At 36.9% G+C, this 14157-nt stretch overlaps 2 protein-coding genes across 5 annotated transcripts in view; one reads left to right on the top strand and one right to left on the bottom strand.

Moving 5' to 3' along the window:
- LOC126372787 (uncharacterized) overlaps positions 1–14157 on the top strand; it is a 469025-nt gene that overhangs the window by 184529 nt on the left and 270339 nt on the right. The window lies entirely within an intron of this gene.
- Positions 1–14157, bottom strand: part of LOC126372779 (knirps-related protein-like) — a 707336-nt gene that overhangs the window by 544874 nt on the left and 148305 nt on the right. Inside the window, exon 1 of one of the 2 annotated variants that reach the window (XM_050018665.1) lies at positions 4695–4712. The exons of the other annotated variant lie outside the window; for it this stretch is intronic. The gene's annotated coding sequence lies outside the window, so the exon portion shown is untranslated. Of the gene's footprint in view, positions 1–4694; positions 4713–14157 lie in introns of those variants that run through there. 2 annotated transcript variants of the gene reach the window in all.

Here is a 14157-nt window from a genome sequence, read left to right as displayed (position 1 = left end):
TTGAAATGACATTTCAGTACATTCTTTTGTTTTTTGGTGTATCATTAAGTCTGGTCAATAAATTCTAAAGACGATTAGGCCTAATAGGGATTTGAAATAAAAGAGATTGAAAACGGCATGAGCTTACTTTTTCGGACAACCAGGTGAACACACAACATATAGCTTAAAATCTAGATAGGAACTAGCAGTGAGTATGCCTAGTCACCCAAATTGCCTGACCTAGGTTATCTCCAACAATATACCCCATGCACCGCAGTATGCGTATGCGCTACCGGCGCGCCCTGATTGTTACATCGACTCGTGCGCAGTCGCTATCGCGCCATCTGTTTCCTGTTCCACTATATCGTCTGTATTCTGTAACATCATCATTTTCTCGCATGAATCATGTTTATACAGGGTGTTGGTATAATTGTGATTAAGAAAAAAATATTGTGGCAGTTCTCTCTTTCTTTAAGTAATTTCAACACATGGTGTTCATTTGCTTAAACCCTGGGAATATTTTAATACATCATCATCTCATCATCACCTCTCTAGCATTATCCCATTTTTCAGGGGGTCCGCTTACCTAACCTGAAGATTTGACAGGTCCGGTTTTTTACAGAAGCGACTGCCTGTCTGACACGCGAAGGGAAAACCAGCCCAATATAAGTTAGGTCACACACCTCCGAAAATGCATTTCTCGGGAAAAAATGTTAAATTGACCTTCAACAAGTTTATCCATGATTAATACGCTGAATACGAAACAGAACAAATATTTCTGATATCCAAACTTAGACATCAACCTGTACACTAAAACACAGCACAACTGTCATTTTTTGTTCGCAAATCATGAGCGAAATTGATGACCTCAAGGCATCTGATATCGCTAACAAGAGGTAGCAGATTTGAACGTGTGATAGTCGGAGAGGATATGAACGTGCCTCTACTTCTGTTATATGGGTGTTTTGGGTTACCATGAGTAATACTATATACACGTAATATGAGAAAGAGGAAGACAGTTCTTTCACACTTATAATTTTCCTGTGTGATTCATGGTTTCCTAGTATTGCCACAAATAACGGTCTCCGTACGCCAGCGGTTGAGCGCTCACGATCCGGAGGTCCTTTGTTCGAATCCCGGTGGGGTCACATCACAAAAGATAATTTTGTGATCCCTAGCTTGGTTAAGACATTTCTGGCTGATAACTCGTTTGTTCAAAAGTAAGATGATTCGTGCTTCGGAAGACACATTATTTCGGCCAAGTAGTTAATGCCATTTGCGGCAAATCTACAAATAATTCACGTCAAAAAACAACCTAATTAATAGATTTCTTCCACCTACGTGACGGGAGAGATAAACAACTAAAAATATAATTCAAATTCAAATAATTTATTTCAGACCATAATAATGTCCACAGAAAAAATAAATAATAATAAACACTAAATAAGTACAAAAATTGTTAAAAAATAAAAGTACAAATACATAAAAATTATAAACAATAAATTAAAATTAAAAAAAAAAATCATTAATAAAAATGTATCAATAAAAAAATTATATCTAATATAAAATTTTAATAATATTTTTATATTTCCTGTGTGTTTTTAACTACTCTGGGCGCCATCCCACTCGCGTCAGACAGAGTACTGCGCGGCGGAAGGCAAGAGGGAAACCACTGCCCTATTTTCCCTAAAAAGTAGCATGGAGAATGCTACACTGACAAGAGGTTGGCTCTTAAATTTGTGATGATGATGACTTGTGTTATTTTTACTATTAGTATGATTATGATTTAAATAAACCAAACTCCTTGTTACAATTCAAAGTCAGGTATCAAACCGGTTTCATAATAAATGCTGTGCTAATTTCCGTCTGAATCACCTGGCTAGCGTGCTAAGAAGTCATTCCAATGAGATATGGACCGCAATGGAATTGGTGTGGGAACTGGCGGGTTTTCTATAAGAAGGCTGCAGGTGACAACAATATCTGGATATAAAATCGACGGGGAAGAAGCAAATACTCCTATCTTACATTTAGACAAACCGACCTATGAGATATCATATCTTTTAAGATTGTTCTAAATGTTTTAGATTCTAAGCTTTGTTATGTCCTATCTTTCTTAATATAATTTTTAACTGTATTATTCTACTAGTAAGTTAAGTTTCCACCGGACTTGATGTATAATTTTATTAATATTAAGCGAAAATTGTATCTCATTGAGCCACTGCGATACAGGGTGATGGGCTCGCTGTTAAAATGTTTAAAAAGTACCTTGTTTGAGAAATAAAGAATTGTATTATTATTATTTTTATTATTATTAGATAAAATTTTATCTTGGCTGGCAAGATCTCTTATATGTATTATCCTCTTTTAGGGTTACTTTTGATAAAAAAAAATATATGTTGTAAGATTTACTAAATAGGTTGAGAAAAAACCCCCTTTCTGCAGGAATAAATTATTCCTATCTCGTGTTTTAATCGATATTAGCTCCTATAATCACATTCAAGCGAGCATGTATTTGAACGGTTGCAGAGGCGGAGATGGAAGCCATCGGTACGGCAATGAAGAACGGAGGGGTATTCCCAGGGACTGTAACCCTCAGGTTGTCAGGTTCCAAACTGTTAGAGGGCAGCAGTAACTGTCATTGCTATTGAGAGGCGGAGGAGTTTTAGCACGGCTTTGAAATAAACTACTCTGAGCGCCATCCTACTCGCGTCAAACAGAGTACTGTGGGGCGGAAGGCAAGAGAAAAATCACTACCCTAATTTTCCTTAAAAAATTGCATGGAAAATGCTACACTGACATGAGTGTGGCTCTTAAATTAATAATGATGAATATAATAATGGCGAAGTCTCTAATCGCACAAACTTTGGTATTGGTACTCCATACACAGTATTCATAGTATACCTAATAATTGAAATGTCTCGAACCGCGCAAACTATTCCATAAAACGTGACAAAAGCAAGCAAAGTTTAAATGGGAAGTTCAAATATTAAAGTGTGCAGATTCTAAACATGCATTATAATCATGCGCCCCGTGTTCATAAATCGTCACGCGCGATCTTATCTCACACGTCGCGTCTGCGCATATGCCTAGATCCAATATAGTAGAATCAGTTTCTTTTAACAGCCGCAGTAGTTTGTTGGCTTTACTATCAAAATTTAAGACAACAGGCCTGAAGGTACGCAATTGGGTGAGAACCTCGGCTCCGGGCGTCGTCTGAGAGAAATATATTTGAAAGAATTAATCGAATCTATTGGGCCGATAGCGATAAGCGCTGAATGAGACAAATCGTCGACCACGCCGGCGGGGTCGGTTACGGGATCCTGAATTGCGAAATGACCACGGTGTAGGGAGTCCCAGTGGCTTTTCGCATGAAAGGATTTTGTGTCACCTACGAGCGATGAATTTGAGAGAGACTCACCTGAGCGAAAACGACCCCTGCATTACAGAGATAACTCAATGCTCTGAATACTATTCTCAACACGCTACCAGACCAGGAGCTCTGTAAGCGCGGGAGTTCATAAATCGTCACGCGCGATGTTATCGACTCACACGTCGACTGCGCATATTGCTAGATCCAATATTAGTTTATAATGGCTTTATTTTGCTATTCCTGTTTCGCTCTTAGGCGCTGCAATTTCTGTTTGTATTTTAATATTGGAATGTGTTTTTTATAGGTGTTTATTTATTACTTATTGCTGGGAAATATTAATTTTGGGTAAATAACTTTTGACAGTTATTCGTAATAGTTTCAGAATATAAAATATTTATTTTAAAAACCAAGAACTATTAGTTTACTCAGTCTTAAGTTTTTTTTTTCTTTTTTGACAAAAAAATAGAGTCGAGTCAACAGGGTAGTTTCCAAATTAGTCAGTTTGTTACATTTTATATAACGTCAAAACTAGAAATCACTACGGAACTTGTATGAAAAAGCGCATTGGGGTAGTAAAAGGTATATCCGTCGCAAGATGAACTAAGTAGCCACACTTCACCGAGCTTCCTAGACCAACGTAAACATGTTTTTTTGGTACCAAGAAATTAAACCGACTCCTTCGACTGGCCATTACAAGTATAAGTTCGGAAATGTCTATCTTCCCACGGCCGCCATTAGACGGCAGCAGAAGTCACGACGGCGCAACGCTCGCGGCGCCCGCGCCGGCACGCCTGCTTAATTGATACTATTGAGATATTACGTACGTTCTTACTATTGCTACTGTTTGCTTTTAGATTGGTTTATATCTCAATTACTAGTACACAGGCAACACTACTTTCCTGTTTTATCAACTTGCCTGATTGACTATACCCAATATCTGTAACGGTAACGGCCTTCGTGGTCCAGAGGTTGAGCGTTGTGGTCACGATCCGAAGGTCCCGGGTTCGAATCCCGATGGGGACAAATCACAAAAATCACTTTGTGATACCTAGTTTGGTGAGGAAATCACAATCTGATCACCTGATTTTCGTGCAATTGCGTGTGGTCGACGACTTCCCTCAAATCGAACCAATAGGGTCGATCAATTATTTAAAATATCATCTCATCATCACTAATTTATGAGCCACGCTCTTGTCGGTGTAGCATTCTCCGTGCTACTTTTTAGGGAAAAATAGGGCAGTGGTTTCCCTTGCCTTCCGCCCCGCAGTACTCTGTCTGACGTTAGTGGGATGACGCCCAGAGCAGTCAATTTCAAAGCCGTCCTTCGCCTCTAAATAGTACTCACAGTTACTGCTGCCCTCTGTCAGGTTCCAGGTTACAGTCCCTGTGACGCGCCCCTTCCGTCTTGCATTGCGGTACCGATGGCTCCCATCTCCGCCTCTGCAACCGTTGAGTCTTCACCCATGTCCCTGGGTATGTAGGTAGGTGGTGTATTTAAAATAATAATATACTTATATACTATTATTTAAATAAAAAATAAATTAAAAATTAAAAAAAGAAATCAATAAATAAATTAAATAAATGGTATTATTGGAAATAATTTTCTTTGTATTTTAAAACAATAAAGAGTATACAAACAGATTTTTAAAACTCCTTGTTAATAAAAAAACTAAAAATAAATGTAAAGATAACTATAGAATGCTATTCAAAATTTGCAAAATTCTACCTGTCGGTTTGAAACATAAATATTTATTATTAGTACTTAATCACAATAAACCAAATGTATCTGTAACAGTAAATGAAATAGTTAATAAGTATAATACTAGATCAATGGCCTCAGGCAAACTGGTTGTTCCGAGACTATACAATTATTATGGGGATAGGACCCTAAGTAAGCGCATACCTTATCTCATCAACAGTTTGCCTGAGAACATTAAAAATGAGACAAAAATGTTTGAAAATAAGTTAAAAAAATATTTATTAGATTTAATTTAGCACGTACTTACCTATTTTTTAATTCTTAATTATTGTAATTTAACCAAGTGAGCGAGACTGTGATCCTGCAGACAAATTGCTTATGCAATTTTGCAGGACATTGCATTTAAACTAATGTTATACTTAAGGCTTAATAATAATAAATAAAAAAAAAACAAACAATCTTAGTTCATCACGGGATAACTATACGTCTGCCTATCACAATTGGGAATATAATCATGAGCTTATGGTGATGTTATGTGTGAGTTACTAATTCACTATTTCCGTGCATTTTTATAAAAAAAAATACATATGCAAGTCGTAATATGCGGCAGCCCAGTGGACCGAATATGCAAATTTACTTGGCAAAATTTCACAATCGAAAATTAAGTGTAGAATATTTATGGCTCAATTTTGTCTTGGGGACAATGCCGCGAATTTCGGAGGCGGTGTGCGCCCAAACATTCGAAGTATGGACGGTCTGTGCTTCGCGTTACTGCTGCCATAGTGAGGAGACCAATGTGTTTATTTAAAAATAAACTCTAGAATTAATACCTAAAAATAAAGAACTCTAAACCTAATAGAGTACTCTAAACTTTCGAGAGTTCTGCTAGGCCAACGTGATAGGTTAGTTAGCCGTATCGCCGTCTATAATTGTCGAGCTTAATATGTTAGTGAAAAATAACATAATATACCTGCTTACCTATATTTCGTTTTATGATAAATAAGTAAGCAATAATAGATCATCAAACTTTCTGTGTTGTGTATGATGTAAATGGTAACCTACTATATATAATTATAAAATCCATCTTAGGACTTCTTAAACAAGAGTGGCTGCAAGTTGTCCCTTTGAATTATTTGTAGAGGTATTTTATAATACAAAAAGTAATATAATATGCTATTCAAATCGACTATTTTGTGAAGTCGAATATTATAAGTGGCAGTTTTAGTTTTTGAAAAATGGCAACACCTCCTCACTTGATCATGTGACTAAAAATAAAATGGACGTTATGTTCCTTCCCTGTGTCTAATTCGAATAAAAGATCATAAACATACATACATAAACTCACGCCCGTAATCCCTAATGGGGTGGGCAGAGCAAAAGTAATCAAAGACAACTTGCAGCCACTGTTGATACGATGTCGTAAGCTGGATATGATAAACCTTATGGTGATAAGGGATCAGCCTATCGCCCGTAACATTAGTCCATCATGTTAGAGGACACAATCCTTCTGTCGGTTTTACGACCATAATAAGAAAAGATCATAATAAGTTATTTAAATCGCGTTTATTCATTTGTTTTGACCTCCATATTGTCATCACTTGTGACTCTGCCTACTTGGACTTGGGGCAGTGAGTGTAAAATATCAAGATATTTTTTTTTATGTCCTGTACCACAGTGACCGCTCGTCTCATCACTACAACCACAGTGTTTCGTGGGACCGCAGCGCTCACTTTAATTACAGACTCAATTTTTTTGCCTCGCAACCGGTGCATCGCTTTATGCGAATGCGTTTGTTATTTACGACTACCACTTTTTGGCTTGTCACCATGTAAGGTCGGAGTGATACTGACATTTCGTTCGATCGATAAGATCTTGGAAAGGGCTTTTTGCGCGTTACTTTATGATGTTTCTGACTGTAACAACGTGTTTTATGGTTATGTCCACTGTTACGTGTGGAGTTCACAGTTTCGGGTTGTAGAAGTTAGTGCGTGATATATACATACATATATTTATGTATATACAAAGTAGGATTGAGTAAAATTCAGAATATAGTCAACGTACCAATTTCTAGTCGTGTACGGTCACGAGCTTTTTTCCCTGCGAGTTATAATGCATAAGACGACCTTCTTATGAGGTTATGTGATAGGTGGGACTCCCCCTTCCGAAAAGGTGGATGGAGCTTCACACTTTATGAGTTTGTTTTTTTATGATCGTCCGAAAAATGTCTTACTAACACTATTTTATAAGTCGTTTGTATACCAACATTCGATTTTTATCGATATTGATTAACAAACTATTTTTATTTATTTATTTACTTATTTATATAAATCCAGATCCAGATCAGATCGTGAGCGTTAGGCTCACGATCTGGAGGTCCGGGTTCGATTCCCGATGGGGACATTGTCGAAATCACTTTGTGAGACTGTCCTTTGTTTGGTAAGGACTTTTCAGGCTTGAATCACCTGATTATCCGAAAAAGTAAGTTGATTCCGTGCTTCGGAGGGCACGTTAAGCCGTTGGTCCCGGCTATTAGCCGTAAAAACACCTCCACCAACCCGCAGTGGAGCAGCGTGGTGGAGTATGCTCCATACCCTCTCCGGTTGATTGAGAGGAGGCCTGTGCCTAGCAGTGGGACGTATATAGGCTATTTATGTATGTTATGTTATTTTATTTATATACTATCGCGGAGCTCCGTGCGTCGTAAAATTTGCGGACGAGTGGAGCGCAATGTTGAAGTAGGTATGAATATGATCATCAAACATATTTTTCCCCTTAATATCAAACATATTTTTCCCCTTAATATCAACATACCTACACAATAACGTTTACAAGACCGAGATTAATTTCCTACCGTATTCCATTTAAAAAAAACCAACAGGCCTCGAGCGATCATCCAAATAAATCACCATCTAATGATAAATGATCACAAATCCCAAGAATGCAAAGCGAGTGAAGTTGAAATCCGACGAAATATTTTAATACAAGCCTCGACCTGTCAACACAAGAACTATTAACATATATCATTGTCACGGATAATCATGCGCATAAAACATCTTCATACGATATGTACTCGTTTATTGCCTTTCATGCACTATAGGGGACGGGGGGACTACCTTCGTGGTCTAGTGGTTGAGCGTTGGGCTAACGATCCGGAAGGTCACGGGTTCGATTCGCGGTGGGGACATGTCACAAAAATTGAATCAACGTTCTTAACTTATTTCTATTTTATTTATTTATTTGTACACAATAGGACACATAAAGAAGAAAAATAGAAAGAAAACAGACAGTGCAGGTAAGCTTATCTCTAAGAAAGATATTTCTTCCGGCTGACCTACGTGATAAGGAGATATGCAGTGTGTAATACTATAGATAGACATACCTACATACGCGTACAAATCTTATGAAATTACAAGAACAATTATACTTACTAATATAAAGACAAAAAAAATACAATAAAAATAGAAACAATAAATTTAAGAAGGCTTACGTATAACATACATACATACATAAACTCACGCCCATAATCCCAAATGGGGTGGGCAGAGCCACAAGTAATCAAAGACAACTTGCAGCCACTGTTGATACGAAGTCCTAAGATGGATATGATGAACCTTACGGTGATAAGGGATCAGCCTATCGCCCATAACATTAGTCCATCATGTTAGAGGACGCAATCCCTCTGTCGGTTGGCTTACGTATAAATAATAACTTAATTCATTATTGTGATGAATGTACTTCTGACTACCCCACTTGAGATACAGTCATGAGCTTATATTTATGTACGTGCGAGGCCGAAAGCTACCGTTCTAAAGTAGTATTTTTCTTTATTCTATGACTGGGGTTTAAAAGCTATTTAAAACTTTGTATCTATAAATTCCGTCAAAAAGCCGTTGGTCCCGGCTATTAGCCGGAAAACACCTTCACCAACCCGCAGTGGAGCAGCGTGGTGAAATATGCTCCAGACATCTACTAACTATTATTTCAAAAATATCTAATCTAAAAATTATTTCGAATTTTGAATTATGATAACAAAAAACAAAAGAAGAATAGGTACTCAATTTTGAGTGAACTCCAAACCTTCCAAAAAAGTCGCCATGTTAAGAAAAGCTCTTCTGAACCAGGCCGCTTGGAGAGATACTTGTATATCTTAAAGTTGGTAGACGGCTTTTTCTCATAGTCCTGCACGCATTATTTACAAGGCACTATTGGTCGTAAATTAGAAGGCTCTCAATGGCACTCTATAGTCTATTCTTGAGAATATTAGACGCCATAATTGTCACATAAACGGGGCTATTAATGCATTTAAGCGGCTGATGCATATGCCACTTTCCAAATGGGTATTTGCTTTATGCTAGAGCGATGCTGAATAAATAACTAAAATGTGACTTTAATTTTAAGCCTTTTGTATATGCGACAATACGGGGTATTTGATCTTTACGGGAAGCTGTTGAGATATACAGGTGTTAGTGACATCGTAACGAAAACTTTGAGGGTTGATTCAGACCATGATTCTTAATATCAAGTGGAATTTTCCGTCGCAAAAGTATGGAAATAAAAATAATTAAAAAAAAAAGTTTATGAATTTTCCGACAGGAAATTCCACTTGATATGAACTCAGAATCATGGTATGAATCATCGCCCTCAGTATTCGTTACGGTGTCACTAACACTCATATCTTATTGTATGCCTACGTGTATGTACTTGTATGGGGTGTAAGTGACATCGTAACGAATACTGAGAAATATGATTCAGCTCATTATTCTGAGTTAATATCAAGTGTAATTTTCCATCGCAAAAGTCTGGTCTGAATCATCCCCCTCAGTATTTGTTACGATGTCACTAACACCCTGTATAATAAAACGCCATTATTGTGGATTTCTGACATCTATGGGTGTTTTTCGTGTGGTTTGTATTGTAACGGTCAATGACAGATTTCCACATCCCTGGTATCACTATTATACTATATTGCAATACAATATACACGGTGTCTACCGTGGTATATTGTATTGTACAATACAATATACAATACAATTATACACGGTGTCCACCGTGGTGTATTGCACATTATATTATCGTTGTATCTTGCTATGGATGTACCTCTGACTACTCCAATTGCGATATTAATCGTGCGCTTATGTTACATTGTTATGTTAAACAGCATTAATACGTCCCACAGGTGGGAACAGACCTCACCTTAACCATCCGGAGCGGGTATGGAGTAACTCCACCACGCATACGTTCTAATTTATATTGTTTAGTACAAGGCGAATCACAATGCCGAAACTCAATCGCTCACAATACATTAATAGCCCTTTGCTTTGCAAAAACGGGAATACTTTTGACACATACATTATTGATGACATTAACAAATTAACCGTTAAACAAACCCGAAAGCATTTTAAAACTGAACGCGTAAGTGAAACAAAAACTTTCAAAAACGGTTTTAAAACAAAAACCGACCGCCGACATTCTTCCTTACAACTCTCTCTATAAACACACGAGTATGTAATCGTCGCATCGCCAATCGAATCGTTCGTTTAATCGAGTAAACTCAACTCGCATCGAATGATTTATTGCTGTGACACGTGTTTTTTGCCGTCTTGTACGCTCGCGGAAACAATTTCGAATCATTTATGCCGGCCGCCCGATCGCCCGCCAAATATGGCGTCGCGATGACCTGTCGTTCTGCAGGTTTTCGACTGTTTCACCTTAATTTCGGAAAAAATGGACGGGTGATTCTTTTTCTTCAAGCTTTTTTTGAAGATGAGAAATTGATATTGACAGCGTTTTTTATGACGAGCCGGCCACTTTCTTTTAACGATTTTTTCAAAATTAGCACCGATAACTTTTTTGCTGAAAGCACCAAGTTTGGGTTGACAGCGTAAAAGACAACTCGTGATCTTTAATTTCTAATTGAATGTCATCCTTGTATGACCTGTGATTTATTGCGATCCAAAAAGTATCTTAAAACAATTTGGATGATTTAAGAGACTTATTTCAGCGAGCGTCCGCGTACCTGTTTAAATGAAATTACCAAAAGAAAAAGACAAATTGCGAAAGAAAATTCCAAAAAGGCCCGAACAGAAAGCTTCTTACGAAACGCTATTAATTTTCATGAACGCAGCGGGCGTGCTCCAATTTTTTTGCCGGCGAAATGTACGCGTCGGCCCACTGTGCGTTCGATCCTCGTAAAGTTTTATAGCGCCTGTCAGTAAGGTAAAACGTTCACTGCAGCAGATTGCGCTGAATTATGACAGGTATGTCCGCACAGTGGTGCGGATGGTTTACACCGACGCTTTTCGTGGGAAGGTGAATTTACACTATTGAGGTTAATCTGTCAATTTTGCGTACCACGAGCGTTCGGCTGTTAACGTGTAAAACTATTGTAGTCGCGTTGTGAATGTCATAATATAACTGTCACAATAAATAACTAGGGATCATGACAGCTATTTCAGTTTGCTTCTCAGCTTAGCGCTTTATTAGATTTCCTGAGTGAGCTTAAAACGTTTATGATGATAACGGGAATTATAATTTTGTCGATCACGGTTACACACACGTCTTTTTAGGATATTATATCGAGTAGATTTTAAAAAATGGATTAAAAAGTTACGTTGACATAAAATGAAAATTTAAGTTTCAATATCAAATAATACAATAAATCGTTTACTAGTCAGTAATTCTGATACGAGTATGCGGGGTGTTAGTGCCATCGTAACGAAAACTGAGGGATGATTCAGACCATGATTCTGAGTTGATATTATCAAGTAAAATTTCCTGTCGGAAAATGGAAGAAAATTTTAGTGTTTTAAAAGTTATTTTCAGTTCACAATGAACAATGTGGAGAGGATGATGAATTCATCACCGCCTAAAATGTTAGGAACGGACACCAAACTGAACGTAATTTAAATTGTTTGAAAAATGAAAACGATAAATGTTTTTATTATCAGAAATAATACAATAAGGCACAAGAAGTAAGGTGGGTAATACTAATTTGTTTACTACATTAATAATATAACCAAATCAACCGTAAAAAATTGGGTACAGGTAATATTGGCTCATAGTTTGCCAAAGTTTCTTTAATACTGTTTGCTTCTTCCATCACCTTATGGTTGCCTGTAAAAAGTAACTTTAGGCGATATGACAGCTAATTGCAGTGCACTGTAAGATAAGCCCCATTTAGCTATTTAATTATTTCGATGAAGTGTAGGTACTTAGTTCATCATACGATGACCCTCTGCCTACCCCGATTGGCAATATAGTCGTGAGCTTATGTTTTGTATTATATTGTAACCGATTCAAATTTAAACACAATTTAAAGGACAATTACAAAAAGACAGCAGAAGTACAATCGGCGGCCTTATTACTAAGCAGCAATTCCCTCCAGACAACCTTACAGTGAAAGTAATTGATATACACTGGATTGCAATAGAGTTGTACAATAAAGAATAATTTGAAAATAACATAACATAACATCATAACAAATACTTTATTGCACAAACAGGAAAAAACAAAATACAAAACAAAAGAGAAATAGAATTAGTACAATAGGCGGCCTTATTGCTAAGTAGCAATCTCTTCCAGGCAACCTATAATATTTGTGTGTTTATCCTGAAGTTTATTGTTACTTACTTAAAAAAAGTAACAGATCTAGATTTTATTTCTCCTACAACTCGGCGACATTATAACCGTTCAGGTTGAAATTTCGACCAATTTCGCCCCCATATAACGTGGCGACAAAAACCCGTCGCAACCGGACGCAAAGTCGCCAAGTACACAATTAATTAAACAATTAATCAGCTAATTGCCACATCGCTTGCTTTTTACTTGGCGTTTCGCATCGCATTTATGTCAATTTGTTCGCGAATTTGGATCTCGAAGTAGGGATGGGATGGCAGTGATTTTGTCCCGTTATAGACGGAGACTATATATATAGTACGTATATTAGTACATTGGAAAACATAATTTTTATTTATGAATGAATTTGACTTCTGAGTTTGAGTCCCTATATTGATCATAGGTAGAATTAAATATTGATAATATCACTTCTTCTTATCTTCTTACCCACTCTGGTTGTGAGGTAAAATACCAGGCTCATCAACCCTGGTGTCAGGGTTATAATTGAGCCGCCCAAGCCCCCTGACATGGCTCATGTAACGATTACTCCCTAACATCAGTAAATAGTAAACGTAAATATAGATAATATCACTGATTTTCTTGTGAGTTTACGTTAAATACTGCTTATTGTCAACATTTCCCTAACGTTATCTCGTTTTGACGGGGTCCGCTTACCTAACCTGAAGATATGACAGGTCCGATTTTAACAGAAGCGATTGCCTGTCCGACTTTCAAGCTGCAGTAGTTTTAAGCGGATGAGATTTTCGTTATGTAAAAAAATGACGATCAAAGTGTTTATTTATATAATTAGTACTGCCACATGGTTTACATTTATACATAAATAAAAATTAAATCTTGTTATATATATAAATCTGATGTAAATCACAGTTACGGCGTACATAACTTACACAATATAATTGTCTTAATTTCTAACAAAAGAAAAACAAAAAAGAAAACATTTAGCAAGTAATCATTGACAAATGGTCCCGTCATTTATAAAATGCTTTTTAAGAAGTGTTTTTTAAGTGTTACCTACTGAGTGAAGATATTTTTGAATTTGAATTTGTTTGCGAAGGGAAAACCAGCCCAATACAGGCTAGGTCACATATCGAAACATATTACTACTACATATTGTATCAAAGTAATACTAATTTGTTTGCTTTTCGGTTTAAAGCGATAAAAACCAAACGTACTAACTAATTAGCAAGCAAAACTCAGTTACCAACCTACTTTATTTACTAGTACCCATGAACTGCTACTTTCTCTGCTTCTCAAAAGTAACCTAATACGCTTATCAGTTACAGGAACTGTTACAACGGGCTCTACTCGGAACAGGTTGTGTTGCCTTAAAAGATTAATTCGTACGTGCCTAACTGCGTAACAAGACGGTGCCTTTGAGAGCACGTTTTAAAAGGTAAACTGTAATAAGCGAGCAAACTGCGCAAATTGTTTGAGATATAAAAATTGTCTGATATAATTTATGTTGTTCTGTGAA

The sequence above is a fragment of the Pectinophora gossypiella genome, chromosome 14 (assembly GCF_024362695.1).
Source record: "Pectinophora gossypiella chromosome 14, ilPecGoss1.1, whole genome shotgun sequence".
In the NCBI taxonomy this organism is placed as follows: domain Eukaryota; kingdom Metazoa; phylum Arthropoda; class Insecta; order Lepidoptera; family Gelechiidae; genus Pectinophora; species Pectinophora gossypiella.
Note: the sequence above shows the minus strand (reverse complement) of the source record. Positions and strands in the feature narration are given on the sequence as shown.